The sequence below is a fragment of the Microcebus murinus genome, chromosome 16 (assembly GCF_040939455.1).
Source record: "Microcebus murinus isolate Inina chromosome 16, M.murinus_Inina_mat1.0, whole genome shotgun sequence".
NCBI classification, from domain to species: domain Eukaryota; kingdom Metazoa; phylum Chordata; class Mammalia; order Primates; family Cheirogaleidae; genus Microcebus; species Microcebus murinus.
In genome coordinates this window covers 26,912,396-26,935,734 of record NC_134119.1, presented here as the reverse complement: position 1 = coordinate 26,935,734, position 23,339 = coordinate 26,912,396, and the positions used below count along the sequence as shown (strand labels likewise).

The 23,339-nt window shown below is 41.1% G+C and overlaps 1 protein-coding gene across 2 annotated transcripts in view; it reads left to right on the top strand.

Annotated features, from left to right (window-relative positions):
* Window positions 1–1,449: 1,449 nt before the first annotated feature.
* PTPRA (protein tyrosine phosphatase receptor type A) overlaps window positions 1,450–23,339 on the top strand; it is a 134,729-nt gene continuing 112,839 nt past the window's right edge. For both annotated transcript variants that reach the window (XM_012754914.2, XM_012754913.2), the window contains exon 1: window positions 1,450–1,758. The gene's annotated coding sequence lies outside the window, so the exon portion shown is untranslated. The remainder of the gene's footprint in view (window positions 1,759–23,339) is intronic.

The following is a 23,339-nucleotide window of genomic DNA, read 5'->3' as shown; positions in this document are numbered from 1 at the left end:
TCACAACTCCCACTCTAGGAGAGACTTCCCTGCTGGGGCGGGGACAGCCTGAAGGAGGACCGCCGCACCCGGTATTCCCAGGCTGTGGCTCCGGTCTGCATGGGCGCACTTATTCCACAAATACGACGGGGGTCAGGGGAGTGCACAGAGTCCTAAATTGGCGACCCGATAGCAGGCGGTGGCGGGGACTGGAGAGGGTAGGGGCACCAACCCTGCGGAAACCGCAGCTGACGTGGGCTCCTTCTCCCGCGCGGAAATGTTCCCAGCCGTGAAGCGTCGCCGCCAGCTACACGCCCTTCCCCCCGTGCGCACTGAATGTGGCACTCAGCGGCCCTGGGCGGGTGACTGGGGCTCAGGGGCTGTCCGGCCTGGAGGAGAGTCTCGCCACCTACCCCAGGTACCACAGACTCCGGAGCTGGGATAAACCACGTGCCCCTCCCCCGCCACCCCCGCCAGCTCCGTTGGCGCGCTGCTGTGCAGTCAGTCTTCAGCCTGCAGTCGCCCAGCCGCTCGCCCTGCGCGGGTCCCCCAGCGTCCGAACCCGGAGAAGTGACTCACTCGCCACTCATCACGCCTGTGCGATCGGCTTTCAGCCACAGACGCCCCGCTCCGGCAGCACCCAGCGTGCTCCGCCCGGGAACCCGCTGCCGCCCGACGCGCAGACAGATGGCTTCCTGGCGCCGCGCGCTGAACGCGGTGCCGCGAGCGCCGGGAAGGGGTCCGTGCCCCGACCCCAGGCCCTAGGGGACGCACTCTAGGTCCTCGCTGCGCTTTGAGCCTCTCCTCCCCCACGCCCCATCAGGCCTATCGCAAAAGGTGCCCCTACAGCAGAGCACCACGTGTCGTGCTTCTACCCAGTTCCGTGGCGAGCCAGGCCCCAGTACGCGCCTCTGGAAAGTGGGGGAGATTTCCCTGGAGCTCGGGTGGGGATGGAGTGGGCTAACGACGTGAGACGGCGCCCACGGAGCCAGGCCCGTTCTAGGGACTTGGCAGGTTCCTCTCTCCCCAGTGAGATCTGTTGTCCTTTAAATACCTTGCAGCAATTGGGGGCGGGGAAGGGGGAGGAAAAAAAGGCCCACTGGACCACGTTTGGAGTTGGGTGGAAAGATGGCTTTCGAGTTTCAGGGAGCCCTGGTGGCCAGACACTGGTGTGGCTTGTGCCTGGCCTCAGTTTCTGCATCTGTAAACTGGGTAGAAGGCCCAAGTCCAGGAGGCCTGGGACTGTAGAGAGGCAGAAAGCACTGGCGCACCGGCGGCTGGTGTTGTCGGGGTGCAGCTTCCTGGAGAAGTCGGGGGGATCAACCCTCCCCAGGCTATCCCGGAGACCTTGAGACGCCGGGGGCTCTGCACCCTAGGCCAGAGAGAGCGCTCTGAGGCGCGCAAGGGCGGGCCCCGCAAGCGCCGGAGACGCCCGTTGGTGTCGGCCAACCAGCGCCTGCCTCTGAACGGCCAATGAGCACGCGCCTTACAGCAAAGGCCGGGTCGGGAGCGAGGCTGCGGCGAGTGCGGCGCTGACAGAGACGCGCGCGCGCGATCGAACTCGGACCCGGGGCCACTGTCGCCATCACCGCCGCCCGCCTAGTCGCCTCTCAGCCGCTTCTCCTCGCCATGGAGGCGAGGCCGCCGCCGCCGCCGCGGGGCTCCGGGCCGCGGGCCGGGCGGCGGCCCTGAGGGGTAGTGGCGGGCCGAGACGCCGCCGCGGAACCGAGGCGGAGCTGCTGTCCTCGTCCCCAGCGGTCCCGCCCAGCGCCGGACTCGGTGAGTGTTCGCGGCCGCCGCCGCCCGGGTGGGCTCCAGAGGCGGGGCGGCTCCCAGGCGCAGGTGGGAGGGGCCCTCGGTCGGGGCCCAGAACCCCCCTTTCCGGGTAGAACCCGCCAGGCTTCTGCAGTGGGATCCTGCATCCTTGCGCGGTTCGCGGGGGGAGGGGGTCCCCGGAAACGTGCAGAACCCGGCGCCGACCCCTCTCGACTGCCCGGGAACTTTGCGTGCATCCTCCTGAGACCAGGCCGGGGCGCTGCCATAGTTCATTCTGAAAGAAGAAACTTAGAACAGCGAGAACAGAATTCGCTCACCTCCGTTTAGTGGGATGAAAGGGGAAAACTGGCATGAGAAAATTTGCTCTTGCAATGACCAACTTTTCCTTCCCTTAAAGTCTCCCCCTCCCCCCCCCCCCCCCCGCCCATCTCCTAGGCCCCTTTCTTTGCCGCCCACTCCCAACTGTTGAGGCTAAGAAGGGAAATAGGGGCTCATAGCTGCCCAGAATTCAACATGAGTCCATTGGAAATGTGGAAGATCACCTTCCTTTTTACTTTCGGTGAATAAAGATTTTTTTAAAATGAGTTCCTAATTGTATTTTATGAAGGTATAAATAGTAAAAGTAGAGCTGAGTCCAATGTTGAGGTTTTTTGGTTTTGTTTTGTTTTTCTTTTTGAGATTAGTGATGAAATTTGTAAGACAGGAAAAGAAGAATGTTCAAAACCTTAGGCAGGGTGAACGCCTTCAGAAGGCTTTGCCCAGGATAGGGATTCTGGCTCTGGCACCAGTCACATCTCCCAGGAGATCGCTTCACTTGCCACCTGCAAGCTGTTGAGGCAGCTGGAGAAACCAGAAGATGGTGGGCGAAAGGACTGACTAGGAAAGGGCGAACATCTTCCTGCTTGGCCACTCCTTTCAAAAACACAGATCTGATGCTGTCACTTGTTTACTTAAAACTCCCTTGATTTCCTTTTCCCATGGGATGAATGAAGCCCAAATTGCCTTATCAGGTCATGCAAGGCCATTGGCAGTCTTGCCTCAATTTACTCTTTTTCTTTTAACCTAATCCTTCCATTCACCTTCCCTTCATCCCCCATCCTAGTTATTCAGAGCTGCTTGACTGCCCCTTCATGTGTTGGGATTTTTTTTTTTTTTTTTTTTTTTGCTTTATGTGGTCCTTTTTACTCCTCATCTTTACCTGCTACACTCCACCTCTTCCTTTAAAGCCCGTCTCATTTGAAAAGCTTCTTGAGGGCAGGAGCTGTGTCTTGTTCACTTTTCCATCTCCCTTGCTGGGAGAATTCTTCCTCCCAGTGAGTTGTCTTGTAGGTCCTTTCCCATCTCTTCTCTCTTATGCCTTGATTCAGTTTACTTCCATGTATCCACTTCCCAAGATAAATTTTTGTTTCCTGAAGGCCTGCTTGGAGTACAGGCCCAGAACTTTTATTACCTCTGATTCCCTGTCTCCCTATCTCCATCCCACCTAGCCCCTGTAAGTAGTCAGCAGGCAGGAACTGGCAGGTCCTGTGTCCCACTGGTCTCCAATCTGCTACTGTAGCTTGATAAACTAAAAGTCCCTCAGTCTCTTTTTACTTTTGCCTGCCCTAAAGTGGCCTAGCTGATATGTGCATTGTAAGGCATGGTGGGATCCAGGGGGCTGTTCTCTGGGTACCTTTCAGCCACTTAACTTGTTATCTGTGTGGAATACAGAATCAGAAAAGCGAACACTCTGATTTAACTGCATTCACATGCCTTCGGTTTGCCAGGCAAATTGCTTGGGGTACAAAGTAAAAGTGAGGAAGTCACATCCTTAGCTTTGAGGAGCTCACAGTCTTAATACAGGACAGGTGGATATAAATATATCACAGGTGTTATGAGATAGTAATAATAATAGCTATTGCCTTTTATTTGTCTGTGACAAGCTATGTAATAAATGCTTTCCATGAATTCTCTTCATTTAATCTTTTCAACAGTCATGTGGGGACTTATTTCTCTACAGGGTCAGAAACTGTGGCCATACAGTGGGCTGATGAGGGAATAGTCAGGATTTGAATCCTGGCAGTCTATTTCCAGAGCCTCTGCCAGGCTGTGCAAGAAGCACTTCCTTCCTGGGTGGTCTGGGAAAGCTTTCCTGGGAGGGACTCTTTGGGTCATGAAGGATGCGTAGGAGTTTGTGTGTGGCGGACTGCATGCATAGGAAAGAGGGAGCAACACAAGTAGACTTGGAGGTGGAAGGAACCCATTGTCCTTGGGGAACAGGGAAGCGGTTAAACATAGCTGGATTGGGTAGGGGTGGGAGATGAGATCCACGTCAGCTGGGAGAGCTATATGACTTTGAGCAGTGGAGAGCTACTGGAGGATTTAAAGCAGGTCAGGGACTTGGACTGACTGGGCTTTGGAAAGGTCTTTGGGGGCGTCAGGCCAAATGTAAATACCCCTGCAATTTAGAAGACAGCGACCATGCCCCACAGAGGAAGAATCACAGCTTCTTAGACCCAGAGTAAGGTGTAGAAAGAATCCTGCTCAGGGCTGGGCGCAGTGGCTCATGCCTGTAACCCCAGCACTCTGGGAGGCCGAGGCGGGTGGATCGTTTGAGCTCAGGAGTTCGAGGCCAGCCTGAGCAAAGCGAGATCCCATCTCTACTAAAAATAGAAATTAATTGGCCAACTAAAAATATGTGGAAAAAATTAGCCAGGCATGGTGGCACATGCCTGTAGTCCCAGCTACTTTGGCTGAGGCAGGAGGATTGCTTGAGCCCAGGAGTTAGAGATTACTGTGAGCTAGGCTGACACCACAGCACTCTAGCCCGGGCAGAGTGAGACTCTGTCTCAAAAAAAAAAAAAAAAAAAAAATCCTGCTCAATTTGGGAAAAGATAATTAATGCATATGAGAGAAAAATTCCAGCAATACAAAAGAGTATATAGAGAAAAATAAGTCTCCCTCCTATGTTGACCCTAAATCTCCTGTCTCCCTAACCTCCTCCCCAGAGATGGCTCACATTTCCAATTTATCTGGCCTTACATGGACACTGTTCCTCTGTAAGCATATGCCTGCCTAGGCATACTCCTCCCACCATGGTACATACCAGTTACACCTCGCTCTTTTTTACTTAACATATTTAGGAAATCACTTTATCTCAGTACATTTTGAGTTATTTGATTCTTTGTATTGACATCCTTTTATTTCATTGTATGGCTCTACTATAATTTGTAACTAGTCTTTGGGTTAAACAACATTTCTAGGTGTTTCTATTACAGCAATTTGATGAATATCCTTGTGCATACTTTGTTATATGGTCATTTGTGAAATTATCTGAATAATATACTTTTAGAAGTGGAATTACTGGGTCAAAGGATATGTGTGCGTTTTTGATTTTCAGATATTACCACCCTTCGAGGAGGCTGTACCAATTTATCCTCTTTCTCCAAAATGTGTGACTCAAGGAATCTTCATCGAAGTATCCAATAGGATCACCTGGGATGCTTTCTCAGCTATCATATGCTTACTTTTGCTCCACCTACGCTTCCCCCACCTCATGTGATTCTAGCCTATTTCTTTCAATTTATGGGGGGAAACATTGAAACTCAGAAGGATTAAAGTAACTTGTGTGGCCAGGTGGCTCACACCTGTAATCCTAGCACTCTGGGAGGCTAAAGGCAAGAGGATTGTTTGAGCTCAGGAGTTTGAGACCAGCTGGAGCAAGAGTATGACCCCGTCTTTACTAAAAATAGAAAGAAATCAGCTGGACAACTAAAAATATATAGAAAAAAAATTAGCCAGGCATGGTGGTACATGCCTGTAGTCCCAGTTACTCGGGAGCCTGAGGCAGAAGGATTGTTTGAGCCCAGGAGTCTGAAGTTGCCGTGAGCTAGGCTGACATAGCCTGGGCAACAGAGTGAGACTCTGTCTCAAAAAACAAAACAAAACAAAACAAAAACACAAAACTTGGTAACTTGTGCAAGGCAATCAGTGTGGGTGATGGTGGTGGTTTTATTTGTTTTGTTTTTTTGTGGGGTTTTTTTTGTGTTTTTTGCAGCTGATATTTGTATTTGCCTAACACCTTTCTGGGAGGCACTCAGTGTCAATTTATAAACATTGTTGCATTATTTTTCTCCATCTTCACTTGGAAAAAATGAGGTACAGGTGAAGTTTGAGTTATGAGAGGGAAGTTGGCCAAATACAGAATCTTGTCTTTTTACTTCCAGTGCAATAACTAATAAATGTTTCCAAATGCCAATGTTGAAGAATTATTTTTAGTGAGTCTGAGCAACAAAAATAACAATAATATAACACTAACTTAATAAAACTGAGTGGCAAACCCACAAGTAACCCAACATTAAAATTTATTTTCATATACTCTCTATGGAAAAGAGAATCCATTAAATGTAAAATTTTATTTATTTTACCCTAACTTCACATCCATTTGTGTTAGTGTACAGATGTAGATTTTTATAGTTGCAATCAGTATATACAGAATATGCTTTTTAAATTCTTATATAGCATAAAATATTTTATATTTACTCATTTATGTATTTGTTTTTTTTAAATCACAGTATAATATTTCATGCATCAGCAGCCATAGTTTGTGAAACCTTTTTATTCCTTTTTTTTAAACCGATTATAAAAGGTACTTTTATAAACTTGAGCACCTTTGTTCAAATACTTCTTTCTTTTAATTATTTCCTTGGACCCTTACTCCCAAAGTGGGCTCACATAGTTGGAGGTATGGTTTCAGTGCCGAATTGCAATCTAGAAAGGTTGAACTAGTTTACAATACCATCAGCAATTTATGTGGCCCTGTTTCCTGACAAACTATCCAGTACTTTACAAAGAAATGTAATGGTACCTTGAATTAGTTTTAATTTACCTTTCTTTAGAAAAAAAGACCAATAGCTCTGTTAGATTTTCTAAATAGTACAGTGCTATAATATGTATTATATCCAAGAGTTATGTAGTTAAAGTCGACTTGTGGTTGAATAAAGTTTTGGTTGATGAGACAGAAATATTGTGGAAATTCAGAAAAGGATCATATTGGTATGAAATAAAAAATTTGATGCTGTTCATTTGAAAACACTAGGCATTGTGCCAAGAGCTGGGGACACCTCAGAGTAACATGGATGTGATGTCCTCATGGCATTTATGGGTTGGTGCAGTAGACAGACATTAATCACCTTATGGTAATTACAGCTGTGATGGATGTGATCAAAGGGGAAGAACAGGGTGTCTTGGGAGTGCCAGAGAAGTTCAGCAGTTAAACAACATTTGTAAAGGCCTTGAGCTGGGAAGGGATTTGGTAGCTCAGGGCAGTGCTTCTCTAACTTGAATGTGGCACATGAACCATCTGGGAATCTTGTTAAAATGCCAAGTCCTGAATCAGTAGGTCTGGGGTGGGACTTGGGATCTATATTACTAACCAGCTCCTGGGTGAGACAGATGCTGTTGGTGGGTGGATTACACTTGGCATAACAAGGCCTAATTGAGAGCTTGGTGAGCACCTGAAACTGGCTGACCATGGTGAGCAGGAAGGGACAGGTGACTTTCAGTGACATTAGAGTAATCATTCTCTGCCTTGGCTGCACTTTAGATTCACCTGGGGAGCTTACAAAATCAGAGATGCAAATGCCCCCCAACCAGGCATTTTAATTTAATTGGCTTTGGGTGGGGCCTGAGAATGAGCATACAGTCCATGCACAGCATAATGATGTTTCAGTCAAAGATGGATCTGTATACAACAGCGGTTCCAGAAGGTTATGATAGTTGGTCCCTTAAGATTATAATACCATATTTTCATTTTATATTTAGATAGGTTTAGATATACAAATACTTCTCATTGTATTACTGTTTTCTTTTCTTTTTTTTTTTTCTTTTTTGAGACAGAGTCTCGCTTTGTTGTCCAGGCTAGAGTGAGTGCCGTGGCGTCAGCCTAGCTCACAGCAACCTCAAACTCCTGGGCTCGAGCGATCCTTCTGCCTCAGCCTCCCGAGTAGCTGGGACTACAGGCATGCGCCACCATGCCTGGCTAATTTTTTATATATATATCAGTTGGCCAATTAATTTCTTTCTATTTATAGTAGAGACGGGGTCTGGCTCTTGCTTAGGCTGGTTTTGAACTCCTGACCTTGAGCAATCCGCCCGCCTCGGCCTCCCAAGAGCTAGGATTACAGGCATGAGCCACCGCGCCCGGCCTGTATTACTGTTTTCTACAGCAGCGATCCCTAACCTTTTTGGCACCAGACACTGGTTTTATGGAAGACAATTTTTCTACAGACTGGGAGTGGGGGTGGGGATGAGGGTGGGATGGTTTGGGATGATCCAAACACATTACATTTCCTGTGCAGTCAAACCTCTCTGCTAATGATAATCTGTATTTGCAGCTGCTCTCCAGCGCTAGCGTCACCGCCTCAGCTCCACCGCCTCAGCTCCACCTTATATCAGGCATTAGATTCTCATAAGGAGCATATAACTTAGGTCACTTGAACATGAAGTTTACAGTAGGGTTCCAGCTCCTATGAGAATCTAATGCCTCTGCTGATCTGATAGGAGGAGGTGGAGCTCATGCAGTGATGCAGCTATAAATACAGATGAAGCTTTGCTTACTGGATACTCACTTCCTGCTGTGTGGCCTAGTTCCTAGCAGGCCACGGACAGGTACTAGTCTGCAGCCTAGGGACTGGGGACTGCAGTCCTACAGTATTCATACAGTAACATGCTGTACAGGTTTGTAGCGTAGGAGCAACAGGTTATACCAGATAGCCTAGACCAGCGGTCCCCAACGTTTTTGGCACCAGGGACTGGTTTCATGGAAGACAATTTTTCCATGGGTGGGGCAGAGCTCAGGTGGTTTCCTAACAGGCCACAGACTAGTGGCCCAGGGCTTGGAGACCACAGGCTTAGACCATATAGCCTAGATGTATAGTACCATTTAGGTTTGTGTGAGTATACTCTATGATATTTGCACAATAATGAAATCACCTGAAGATGTATTTCTCAGAATGTATCCCTTAAGTGACGTATGAATGTATATATAACTCCCCAGGTGATTCTAACATGTAGCTAGGGCTGAGAACCACTGGATTAGAGAGAGGCAGGGGCCAGAGTTGAGGGCCCTATATGCCATGCAAAGATTTTGGACTTAACTCTGAAGGCAGAGTTAAGTCTTTGAAGGATTTTAAGCAGGAGAGTCAACTGATCTGATTTGCAGTTGTAAAAAGCTCACTGTGGGTACAATCTAGAGCAGTAGATGCTTGTTCCCCGCCCCAGACACGGGGTCTTGCTCTGTGTCCAGGCTAGAGTGCAGCAGCATGATCATAGCTCCTTGTAACCTGGAACTCCTGGGCTCAAGTTTTCCTCCTGCCTCAGCTTCCCAAGTAACTAGGACTACAGACACATGACCCCACAACTGGCTAATTTTTAAATTTTTGTAGAAATGTGATTTTGCTATGATGCCCATGCTGGTCTCAAACCCCTGGCCTCAAGCAATCCTCCTGTCTTGGCTTCCCAAAGAGCTGGGATTACAGGGTGAGCCAGGTCAGGCCTAGAGCAGTAATTTTCAAAGTGAGGTGGATAAGACAATTCTCTGGTAGATAAGACAATTCTCTGAGGTAGATAAGATAATTCTCTGACTACAGACACATGCCCCACAACTGGCTAATTTTTAAATTTTTGTAGAAATGTGATTTTGCTATGATGCCCAGGCTGGTCTCAAACTCCTGGCCTCAAGCAATCCTCCTGTCTTGGCTTGCCAAAGAGCTGGGATTACAGGGTGAGCCAGGTCAGGCCTAGAGCGGTAATTTTCAAAGTGAGGTAGATAAGACAATTCTCTGGGGTGCTAGAGTAAAATTTAGAACTTCCCACTTTTTTTATCTAAAAAAAATTAAGACATTTGATTTAGAGATTGTCACTGGCATCTTCTTGGGTCTATAGGTCAAGTGTGTTAATTACAGAACTTTGAGTATCCTGAATGAAGAGTGGGAGTTCTGCAGTGAGCAAAGCTATATTCGTGTATTTGCTTTCAGTGTATTGCAGCATGTTTGTTAATAGTTTATATTATTCAGTTTTCATTAAACCTTTATAAAACGGACCTGCAAAGAAACCAATGATTGAAGACAATACTAATAAAACAAGCACAGGCAAACAAACAAGATCATAGAGCTGACACTTGTCCAACTCCTATTATGAACTGTTGGTGAGCTATTAAGTAATAGATTAAGTATCAGATTAAATATCAGATTAAGTAAATCAGCTTTTACTAAATTGGATAGTATCAATTTATATGAAACACAGATATACATCCTCTGTCATTAATAGGAATCTTGCTTTAAGAGTATGTAAAACATAGAAATATTAAATACTAAAATATGAGGCTGTCACCAGTCCCAAGACATTTGAAAACTAAACATCTGGAACATAAAGAGAACCTCTACATTTTTTTTTTTTCACTGATGTTTAAAGTTATAGGCTATTCAGTCAAATGCTTTACAAAATTTTACTAACCTTTATGAGTAAAGTTTATTTTGAGGTTTATCGTTCTTAGACAAAAGGCACATGCTCTTGGCAGGTTCTTCCTGCCCCACCTCCAAAAGGCCTGCCTAAACAGAAAACAGACTGATATAATGGAAAATAATATGTCAAGAAACCAAAATTCATTGCTTTGTCAGATACTGTTGGAAGATGCATATAAAATGTTGCTGAATATGTGAATGAACAATATTAGAACAAATTTTGTGTAGGAGATTTGCTATACAGTTATAAAAGTAGAGAAGCGTCTAGCATGTCTCATATCACTAGATTCTCTTAATAATTATTTCTAAGAAAAATGTTTTTGAGCTACCAGAGGAAAGTTATACTGGAGGAGACATTCTTAATAGTATTAATAAATGATTGTGGCCGGGCGCTGTGGCTCACGCCTGTAATCCTAGCTCTTGGGAGGCCGAGGCGGGCGGATTGCTCAAGGTCAGGAGTTCAAAACCAGCCTGAGCAAGAGCGAGACCCCGTCTCTACTATAAAAATAGAAAGAAATTAATTGGCCAACTGATATATATATAAAAAATTAGCCGGGCATGGTGGCACATGCCTGTAGTCCCAGCTACTCGGGAGGCTGAGGCAGGAGGATCGCTTGAGCCCAGGAGTTTGAGGTTGCTGTGAGCTAGGCTGACGCCACGGCACTCACTCTAGCCTGGACAACAAAGCGAGACTCTGTCTCAAAAAAAAAAAAAAAAAAAATAAAAATAAAAATAAATGATTGCCTTACGAACATTGCTATATGGAATGATTGACTGAATGTAAACTACTCATGGAACAACTACTTGAATAAAAGAATGAAATTCATTCATTGCCTCTTCATGAATAAACTTTTTTTAAAAAAAGTTAGGGACAGGGTCTTGCGATGTTGCCCAGGCTGGAGTGTGGTGGATATTCGCAGCCTTGACCATAGTGCACTGTGGCCTAGAACTCCTGGACTCAAGCTGTCCTCCCACCTTGGCCTCCTGGGCAGTAGCTAGGACTACAGGTGCATGGTGGCACTGTGCCTGGCTGTGGGCAAGCTATTGAGCCAGGTTATTATTCATTGCTTATCTTGTAGTAGAGTTGTTAATGAGTTCTTTATTTTTCTTTTTAAGAAATGCCAACTTTTTTTTGTTATGGTGTCTATAGATTGAAAATCTGAAATGCTCTAAGATCTGAAACTTGACTGCAGACATGATGCACAAAGGAAATGCTCATTAGAGCATTTCAGATTTTGGATTTTCCAATTAGAGATGCTCAACCAGTAAGTAAGGATAATGCAAATATTCCAAAATCTGAAAAATTCTGAAATCCAAAACACTTTTAGTCCCAAGCATCTCAGATAAGGGATATTCAACATGTAACTAGCAGATACCATTTGAAAAAAAAAAATTTTTTTTTTTTTTTGAGACAGGATCTCCCTCTGTTGCCCAGGATAGAGTGTAGTGGCATTATCATGGCTCACTGAAACCTCAAACTCCTGGTCTCAAGTGATCCTCCTGCCTCAGCTTTCCAAAGTGCTAGGATGATTACAAACATGAGCTACCTTGCCCAGCCCATTTGAAAAATTAATATCCTTAATCTGTCTCTTTAAGTAAAGGTATTATTTTAATAGTGAATGAGAAAGTATGCTTCTTAGCATAGTGTTTTTGGGGTTCATAGAACACTGTGCTTCTTAGCATAGTGTTTTTGGGGTTCATCCATGTTGTACTATCAGTACGCCATTTCTTTTTATGGTGAATAATAAAATATTCCATTATATGGATATACCACTTTTTTGAAATCCATTCATCAGTGGATGGATACTTGGGCTGTTTCTACTTTTTGGCCTTTGTGAATAATACTGCTATGCATATTCATATACAAGTTTTTTGTGCACATCTGTTTTCATTTTTCTTGGGTATATACCTACGAGTGGAATTGCTGGGTTAAATGGTAACTGAGGGAGCTACCAAACTGTTTTCTAAAGCAACTGTACCATTTTACATTCCCAACAGCAATGCACAAGAGTTCCAGTTCTCCCATTCTTCCTAACATTTGTTTTCCTCTTTTTATATCCATCTTAGTGGGTATGAAGTTGTATCTCATTGTGGTTTTTATTTGTATTTCCCTGATGATTAATGATTTTGAGCTTCTTTTCATATGCTTATTGGCCACTTGTATATGTTCTTTGGAGAATTGTCTCTTCAAATTATTTGCCCATTTTAAAATTTGGTTATTTGTCTTTTTTATTACTGAGTTCTTTATATATTCTAGATACAAGTCACTTAACGGATATATGGTTTATAAGTATTTTCTACCATTTGTGGGTTGTACATTCAGGCTTTTGTGTGGACATACCTCTTGAATATACCTAGGAGTGGGATTGCGGAGTCATACGGTAACTCTGTGTTTAACTTTTTAAAGAACTGCTAACTTGCTTTCCAGAGGGTCTGCACCATTTTATAATCCCAGCAGTAGTGTATGAGAATACCAGTGTCTCTACATCCTTGTCAACACTTGTTTTTGTTTGTTTTTTTAACTTTAGTGATATTGCATTGTGGCTTGATTTGCATTTCCCTAATGGCTCATGATCTCATTGTAATTTTGTTGCATCTATAAACATTCTCATAATTTTACACATGAAAAGCTTGAATATAATTTTTTGAAATGATAAAAATCTCCAAATGTATTTCTAAAAAAAATTTCCAGATGATATAAGAAATTGTAGTAGTAGTCAGCATTAACTACCAGTAACTGTTAAAACCATTAGGGAACTTATAATACAGGGATCAGGCTGACAGTCGTCTTCTTATCAATCATAACATCTCTAATATTGAGACAAACAAACCATATGTTCTTTCTGTATGATACAATAAGAACATAAGATCATTCATAAAATATTCTTGCTACCCCCATCAACAAATTGAATCAAACCTGACTCTGATTAAGCTTTTAGATCTGACTACCAGTTTATAAGATATATTAATAATTAGCAAATTCAGAATATGGGGAATATTATAGGACAGTTGCTTCAAATAAATGGCAAGAAAAGAGTGGAGGGAACAATTACAGATTCAAAAAAGACATGAGACATATTAAATAATGTAGTGTGTAGACCTTGTTTAGATCCTGTTTTATGCAAACCAATTGTAAAATGTTATTTATGAACCCACCAGGAGTAATACCACTTGTATATTAGATGATTTTTTAAAAATTTTTTATTTTTTCATATTATGGGGGTACAAATATTGTTAGGGTTACATATATTGCCCCTGCCATTCCTCCCCACGCCCTCCCTATATTAGATGATTTTTAAACAACTTAAATTTTTGTTAGGTATGATTATGGTATTATGGTTATATTAAAGAAATACTCCTTTCTCTTAGAGGTAAGTACTGAAGTATTTATGGATGAAATGATACGATGTCTGGAATTTGCTTTAAAATAGTGTGTTTGGAGGATTACAGATGAGACAAGAATTGCCATATGTTGATAATTACTGAAGCCTGATTAGTAGGTACATAAAAGTTTATTATAGTGTTCTCTCTACTGTTGTTTATATTTCAAAATTCAATAGTAAAAAGTTAAGAAAACACTCTAAGAGTTTTAGTGGATTTCAAACCTATTTGTTAGAAATATTAAAAAAGTACCATATTCTGATTAGTTTTCAAGAGTAATTGCATCAGGGGAGATGGACATTTGCTAGACATATTTAAAGGAAAATGTATAATGGGGATTGGAAAAATGAATATTGCAATTTAGTAAGCACAGCCATAGTGCTTCTTCCTTTTAGATTCATGTTTCTTTTTGGCTTTGATATCCATTAAAACCAAATAATGACTTGAAATCAGACTTTCCAACTGCTGTATCATAAAATATTAAAATGAGATTTTTCAAACCTAATGAGAAATATTTCATCATGGATCACACTAAAATATTTGAAAATGAGTTTTATATTAATACTTGAATGATAGAAATACCATTGTGATCATTATTTCATTTGAAAATAAGTTTTATAATATTAATATGTATTAGTAACCTGTGTCATATTTATAAGTGAACATGTTGAGATGTGTAAGCTATTTATTGGTGGAGGTGCAGTCAAAAGGTTTGATTGTCACTACTGTGGAGAACGGACTGGGCAGAGAACAGGGATTTATTTGGTGATTTTTAGATCAAATTTGCCCAGTGATGCTGGTGTTCTGGACTGGTTTAGGATAGGGAGTGTGGTGATGGAGACGTGTGGACAAGTATGATTTAAACAACAGAAGCATTAGTAGGGTTCCAGATTTCTGGCTTTTAGGAAGAGATGATTGTTAGTTGGTGAACTGAGCTTTTGTGTGTGGGAAGAAGTTGAAACCCAGCTGCTGTGAATTGTGCAAGTAGTTCTCAAATATTGATTGACAAATAGCTTAACCAGCAATTAGTTTTCAAACATTGGTTGACAGGTGGCTTAATACAATATTGTAAATGCATTGATACTACTCATTAATAAAGAGAATATCTTCCATTGATATATCAGCAGCACTGTTGCCAGAGTAGTGTGGGATAATTCTAGGACTTCCACTGTTCTTAAAGTAACTGGGGGTGGGGGGGGGAGACCGAACTTTAATAGGGTTGCTTCTGCTCTCATGGTGTCACCCTTTCCTTGCCTCCAGTGATGTGAATGTCCCTGAATCAGCCCAGGAAGCTTCTTTTCATTTCTCATCTGTGCTTGAGGGTTTTAGACTTAAGGACCATTCTAGCTAACACCCCAGACTGGGGAAAGAGAGAAACATCAGCTGGCAATCACTGTGAACTAAGCCCTGTTAACAGAGTGGGCAGGCCTAGGAGGAAGTAAGAGGCACTAGGGGGCAGAGGTCACACGGATGGCAGAGGAACTGATTCAGGGACATTCACATCACTGGAGACAAGGAAAGGGTGACCCCACGAGAGCAGAAGCAACCCTATTAAAGTTCAGTCTCACTCAAGATCTTGCTACTAGTTAGTGGAAGTCATAGAAGATCCTTTTTCTTCCTATGCTTCATACCCAGTGAGCAGCAGTGCTATTGGCAGCAGTTGTGAACCTCTAAGGCAGTGATTCTCAATATGAGGGGCTGTGGTGGGGAGGAGTTTGAAAAAGTATTTTCAAAAAAAGAAATGACATAGTTTTGATATTTTTTTAGTCATTTATCTTTTAAAATTTTGCTTAATTTAAAATTATACATTTGTATTATCAATACACGTACATGTTAAAATATATAAATAATGCTAAAATGTATGTATATATATAAAGGTAATTGTTGTGTTGCCCCCCCCTTCTAAGTTCTGAGGCATCTAATAAGAACAATACTTGTGAAACCTTCTGGAAATATTACATGTCCATACAACATAAGAGTTACTTAAGTTTGATATTTCAAGTAACAATAAAGGAAGGCATGTGGTTGGGTGTGGTGGCTCACGCCTATAATGCTAGCACTCTGGGAGGCGGAGGCAGGAGGATTGTTTGAATTCAGGCGTTCGATACCAGCCTGAGCAAGAGTGATACCCCTGTCTCAACTAAAAATAGAAAAATTAGCAGGGCATTGTGGCGCACACCTGTACTCCCAGTTGCTTGGGAGGCTGAGATGAGAGGATCACTTGAGCCCAGGACTTTGAGGTTGTGGTGAGCTAGGATGGTGCCACTGCAATATACCTAGCACAACAGAGCAAGACTCTGTCTAAAAAAAATAAAGGAGGGCATTAAAGTTTTGTTTTTTAAAAGGGTGAGTATTACAAAAGTGCTGTTTTTACCTTTGGGTGGAGGAGTTAAGTGGAGTTCAATTCAGCTTCTGCAGTGTTACTGGGAGAGATTACTTAAACCATTCATACTTACTCATTTGGACTTAGTTTTCAAAGACACTACTTCAAAGATGGCTTTTGTAGAGCTAGTAGTAGTTAATAGAACAGCTCACTTTAATGTGGGAGGGGGACTTTTGAGCACAGAAAGGACTACTTAAAATTACTTGGGTTTCAAATTAATATTTAATTTATTAAAGTGGCAAATTAAAAACCTGGTTTTCCTTTGTCTTGTTACTGTATTTGTTATTTTACTTAAAAGTATAGTAATTTTGTGTAGAAATAAGAACAATAACTTTCACTCGTTCTATAATTAATGTTAATATAAGTTTAACAGATTAAATTCCTTCAAACCCCTTACTTAGTGAATTAAATTTCCTTAGATGTTTAAAATACATTTATATAATCAATCTGTCAAACACAGTCAGTCTTTGACAGGTAAGAGTTACAACCTTAACAAACAGAATCTCCTTAAGCACTTGGGTGATTTGTGATAGTAAGAAATTAAAGTTGTAAATGTAGTAAAGCAGGTTTTACTGTGGTTGTCTGAGAAGGTAAAACCATCACAGTAAAGCAGGTTCTCTTAAGACTTCCAGTGCTTTTCATTTGCTGGATCTGAATTACCATTTAAAAAATACGTATCCTAAACTTTAGTAGTAGTAGTATCATTGGTTTGATACACCTTGTTTTGTTGCTCACGTTTTTTCTTTTCAGGGTTGTAATGTCATTTACTCAATTAAAGAGGATGATTTTACCATCTCAGAGAACCACAGTTATCTGATTAAAAATATAGGACCATAATACAGTTATTTATTGGTCAGAGGTTCAAGATGGGGAAAAGGGAACTAAGGGCTCCATGTTTCCAGGCTAATTCTACTCAAGAGGTACCCTTCATTATGTTAAAAGTCCTAAATGTGACATCAGAAGGGGAAATCCATGTTCAGAGTTTGTTTTCCAGCTCTATATACTTTTTTTTTCCAAGTTAACCCTTTAATCAGGTATCCTCCCCTAGATCAAATTGAATTTTGTGTTTCATTCATATATGTCTTGTCAGGCCCTACAGTTATTTTAATTTTGGGGGATGGACTAGAGTTCATATCCCATGCCTGCTATTCTTTGTGAACTTGGGCAAGATATTAATACTTAACCCTTCTTAGACTCAGTTTTGTCATTTGGTAAATGGGTTCCACAGTAGTACTCTTATGCAAATGTTTGTTTTAAGGCCTAGATAGTGCATGTCAAGCAGCTAGCACTGTTTTTTTTGTGTGTGTGTGTCAGAATCTCACTCTGTTGCCCAGGCTAGAGTGCCATGACGTCAGCTTAGCTCACAGCAACCTCAAACTCCTGGCTCAAGCGATCCTCTGCCTCAGTTTCCCGCGTAGCTGGGACTATAGGCATGTGCCACCATGCCTGGCTAATTTTTTCTATATATTTTTAGTTGGCCAATTAGTTTCTTTGTATTTTTAGTAGAAGACGGGGTCTCGTTCTTGCTCAAGCTGGTCTCGAACTCCTGATCTTGAGCGATCCTCCCTCCTCGGCCTCCCAGAGTGCTAGGATTATAGGTGTGAGCCACAGTGCCCAGCCCCTAGCACTGTTTTTAGCACGCAGTAAGTTTTCAATAAATGTTGGAAAATATTATGATGAGCTTTACCCCCAGTAGTTGGTTTGGGATACAGTGTAGTTCTATTCAAATTATCACAGAATAACTTTTTACTTTCCTGGTTTTAACAGGGAAAAATGTGGAAAGGATGAGAGAAGGAAGAGAGAGAGAAGAATTAAGTAAATGTGATAAACTGTGTAGCTTTTGCTCCCTGAACTATCTTCCCCTGAGTTCTGTTACTTATTCTCCTGGGGACTATGGAGCTTATTTGTTTTGTAGTTTTCCTTTGTATTTCCAGCTCTAATGCAGAGCCTTGTTTATAGTAGGAATGAGGGATTTACTCCAATAGGGCTATATTAAAGACCTTACACTTCTGGATTATAATTGATAGCTTTGTGAAATAAACTGGTATTCCTTTTAAAAGAAGCAACATGACTGACCTAGGCATAAAGTATAATCAACTACATGACTCCAACAAGAGCACCATGTGTCCGTCCCTTGAGGGAGTCCAATAGTGTGGTTGGGAGATGGAGTTATGCACACCAACTGAATATGTTGGAGAGCTGGGGATTTGTTACATTTCAGTGACAGTTTAGATTAGAAATATTTCGTTTTAGCTGTATTTAGTGTATTATATATCATATAAACGTGTATTTATATGGTATATCATATTAATATATATCATATTTAATTATCATTTAATCCTTAGCTATATTTTCATCCCCAAAATGATATGTGGACCTGTTTTTGTTGTTAGATGACCATTTATTGTTGCTTATACATGGCTCATGAAAATCTCCATGTTGCTTATAAAATCTTTCATTCTCCCTTTTGAAGGACAACATAGGATCTTTTCCTTCTTTGCTCTTGACCAGGGGTCCTCAAACTTTTTAAACAGGGGGCCAGTTCACTGTCCCTCAGACTGTTGGAGGGCCGGACTATAGTTTAAAAAAAACTACAAACAAATTCCTATGCACACTGCACATCTTATTTTGAAGTAAAAAAACAAACGGGCAGAAACACCCACATGTGGCCTGTGGGCTGTAGTTTGAGGACACCTGCTCTTGACCTTCTAACCCAATGACCAAAGAAGATATGAAACCATGGTATACTGCCTCCAGAGGTTATTTGTCTCTATTCTAGATTTCTATCTTACTTATTGTGGATATGTTGACTATAAAAGATTATTTTGATATATAAGATATATAGGACTGTATCTACTATATAATATATATAACATATTAAATATGTAGTATTCTACTAGAACTAAAATTACCAAAAATTTGAAATAGCCTCATGTAAGTAACTAAAATAACAATAACACCTCTTATAAGAAAGCTTTCTCGCCGGGCGTGGTGGCTCACGCCTGTAATCCTAGCACTTTGGGAGGCTGAGGCGGGCGGATTGCTCAAGGTCAGGAGTTCGAAACCAGCCTGAGCGAGACCCCGTCTCTACCAAAAATAGAAATAAATTAATTGACCAACTAAAAATATATATACAAAAAAAATTAGCCGGGCATGGTGGCGCATGCCTGTAGTCCCAGCTCCTCGGGAGGCTGAGGCAGTAGGATCACTGAGCCCCGGAGATTGAGGTTGCTGTGAGCCAGGCTGACACCACGGCACTCACTCTAGCCTGGGCAACAAAGTGAGACTCTGTCTCAAAAAAAAAAAAAAAAGAAAGCTTTCTCATAATATGATAGAGATAATGGCATGGCCAAAGGAAGAAATTAATTATTTTTGGTATTCCCAAATCTAATCAGTAGATTTCCATAGGTCTTAATAGTTATATAATCAAAAAGCAGAATAATCTTATATGTTTATACAGAAATGTTTGGTTCAGTGTTCATCTTTTAGTTTTGTAGGTTTTATTTTCCAATTTCAAAATTGGAAAATACACTTTAAAGAAACTTTCAGCATCTATAATGCCATCAAAACTCAGAAGGTTTTTAAGATGCCTTTTTCTTCTCTCTTTTCCTCCTATCCCCCTTATTTTTGGCATTAAGTGAGCCAAAGATTGTAAACTTTGGAGGCCAGGCAGGCAATGTGAATGTGCCCTCTGGAGGTTCCATGGCCTGTCTAAAGCTTTGAGTTCAAGTTCAGTTTTTTTTTAAACACAGTATTCCACCAGTTTATGGCTTTCACTTTAATTGTGAAAGGACTATTAAAGATTTTAAGTATAAGAGTCGGTTTATCTTTCTTTTTGAAACTGAATTCATTAAACAAAAACGTATTTTTTAACTATACTACTACTTATTCTTTTAGACCCAGCTGAAATATCACCTACTTAATGAAGGTTCGTGAACTAATCCTAAAAGAAGATTGTTTTCTCCTTTTAAGATTAGCACTATGTATTTTAATTACTCATTTTCATGTCTAATTTTCTGGTAGTTTATTGAAGTAAGGAGCATGTCTTATTAATCCTAGTAGGATCTCCTTACATTTGTATTGAACATTGAGTGTAGTGCTAGACACACAGTAAATAGGGAAACATGTTTATTGGTGAACAGGTATTGATTAAAACCAAAATGTGAGGGTCTATAATATAATAACATTTCTTTTTCTTTTGATGATTGAAGGGCTATGTCTACACTAAATTTTAGCTGTATTTCTTGGAAACTACTAAGAATGTTAGTGATAATATATCTGTGCTGGGTTTGATGGCGACTAAGCAACTTAATCACAAATAACCAATGGTTCATCCGCATGAGAAAAGATCCATTACAAAGGGAAACTTCCTGCTTCCAACTTTATACATTTAAGGTAAATTAGGACTGGGTGCAGTGGCTCATGCCTATATACTTAGCAGTTTGGGAGACTAAAGCTGGAGGATTGCTATTTGAGGTTGCTGTGAGCTATGATGCCTCTATTGCACTCTAGCCTGGGCAACAGAGTGAGACCTGTCTTGGAAAAAAAAAGAGAGAGAAAGAGAAATTAAAGAACTGATGATTGTGGAAAATGTAAAGAAATTTGAGTACACCTTGGATGACCAAGGGATTTGGAGTTAGCAGACCTCAGCTATTTCTAACAGTACTGCTAATTAGCCGTGTGACTTTAGGCAGGTCTCTTTGAGTTAGTTTCTTCATCTGTAAAGTCATAAAGGACTTGATTGTTTAAGATCCTTCTGTCCCTAAAATTATCTAATTCTAAAACACTGCAGTTTCTCATAAAATATTAGAACCAGTGAAAGAAGTACTTAATGGTCTAGCTCCTTCTAAGGAGAACTTAAAGTAATTTACTGAAATTCATATAAGGCGTGTGTGTGTGTGTGTGTGTGTGTGTGTGTGTGTGTGTGTGTGTGTGTGTGTGTGTGTGTGTGTGTGTAGGAGCTCTCTAGAAAGATACAGAAGAGGCCTGGCCCAGTGGCTCAGGCCTGTAATCCTAGCACTCTAGGAGGCCAAGGCAAGAGGGTAGCCTGAGGTCAGGAGTTCTAGACCAGTCTGAGCAAGAGCAAGACCTCTCTCTAAAAATTAATAATAATTAATAATAAAAAAGAAAGATACAGAAAAAACTGGTGATAATAATAATGACCTCTGGGGGAGGGTAACTGGATGGCCGGTAGAAAGAAGGTCTTCTATTCAGTGTATTCTCTTTTGTATTCTTTGAATTTTATAACATGTACTTGATTGCCTACTCAGTAAGAACAAATAAAATGTAAACATATAAATATATTTGTAAAGAAGTCAGTATATCTGGAGGCTTTGTTGGAAAAAGATAAAAAAAAAAATAAAATAAGAAGTCAGAGTAAAAGGAAAGTAAGGGCCTAATAGTAATACATAGTGTGAGACTGTTAATACAATGAGTGTAGCCCATTAGATCCTATGCTTTTACTTTTTTTTTTTTTTTCCGTTTTTCTTTTTCTTTCTTTCTCTCTTTATTTTTCTTTACTTTGGCCTCAGCGAAGAATCAACGTTAGTGAGAATGAGTTTACTTTAAAAACACTATATAGTGAGGTCTAAAGTTATACTAGCCAAAGCAAGGAAGTGCCAAAAGATTTCACTTGACTTGCAAGCAATAACCATTATAAAATTGTGAAAAACATAGTCTTTCCTGGGTGCGATGGTTTGAGGCCTTTTCCTCTTAAAAGAGGTATTGTGTGATAATTTTTTTTTTCCTTTTTTTAAATAGAGACAGGATCTCGCTCTGCACCCCACCCAGGCTGGGGTGCAGTGGCCCCACTGTAGTTCATTGTAACCTCAAATTCCTGGGCTCCAGTGATCCTCCTGACACAGTCTTCCCAGTAGCTGGAACTACAGACACATACCACCACACCTGGCTAATTTCTTTTTATTTTTTTATAGAGACAAGGTCTTGTTGTATTGTCCAGGCTGGTCTCAAACTTCTGGCCTTAAGAGATCCTCCTGCCTTGGCCTCCCAAAGTGCTGTTATTACAGGCATGAGCCACTCTGCCCACCCTAATTTTTAAAAAAAATTTTTTGATAATCTGACATATAAGCATATAGATGGCTACTCACCTTATAACAGTATTGTGACATGATTTTAGTGCTTATGTTTGCATGTATGTTTTGGACCATTAGCTATATACTTTATTTGTAAGAAATGAATAAATGGTTTGTAGGACTAGTGGAAGGCCAAGTACCATTGGGCATACTCTAGGAATAAAGGCTTTGCAGTTGTTTGAAATGGGAAAAACTGGTGGCATATGTGTTAGGCATGTCAAACTTTAAAAAAACAAAACTGTTGTTGTAGTTAGTACTCTACTCATGTGGGGGGTGATTTAATTTCAGCATTGAATCTATTATTAATGTTGCTAATTTTAATTTCATTAGTTTTATATTTTTTATATTTCATTTGTAAATTTGTTTTGGTTCTTTAAGTTATGACAGCATAGTTCTATGTTTATATGTATTCATTACAAAAAATTTAACTTAGCATTGAAAGTGTGTAAGAATTTTGTTAATTTAAAAGGGATCTATGTCCCTTTAAAAGAAATCTGTATCTCTCAAATTTGAAAAACTAGAGTAGTGATTTTCTTGTAGATCTTGTTAGAGCATTGCTCATTCCAAGCAGAGACTGTTACTATGCCCAAATATGAATTTGTTAAGAATTAGAAAAAGAAATGTTGAAATTATGAGTACAGTTGCTGATTAATGACAAAACTTACTTTGGAAATAGAAGCTAAAGACATTATTCCTTGGGTGGTGCAGTGGCTCATGCCTATAATCCCAGTGCTTTGGGAGGCTGAAATGGGAGAATTGCTTGAGGCTAGGAGTTCGAGACCAACCTGGGCAACATAGTGAGACCCCTTCTCTATAAAAAGTAGAAGAAATTTAAAAATAAATACATACAAACAATATTCCCTTGATTGGGTGGCCACTCAAGCTCTTCATGGAGCAGCTACAGCCAGGACCGCAGAAAAGAGGTTCAGTTGCTTCAATGCACAATGAATGAATAGATCAGGTTCCATCCTTCTTTCCGATTGAATAGAGCATGATTTGAATGGATTCAGTCGGAAAAAAAGCACAGAGTTCAAGTATACCTACTTATTCATCATAGCTAAAGAAAGATGTCAGTAATGTGCCTATGAAATGCCTACTTTCAAACGGCATAATTTCTGGGTGAATCCAACAGGACAACTCTTGGGAGAGATAACTCTAGCAAACAGAATTGTGCTATTTAAAGAAAACTGTTAGATATTAACTTCCTGCCCACAATGATGGTTTTGA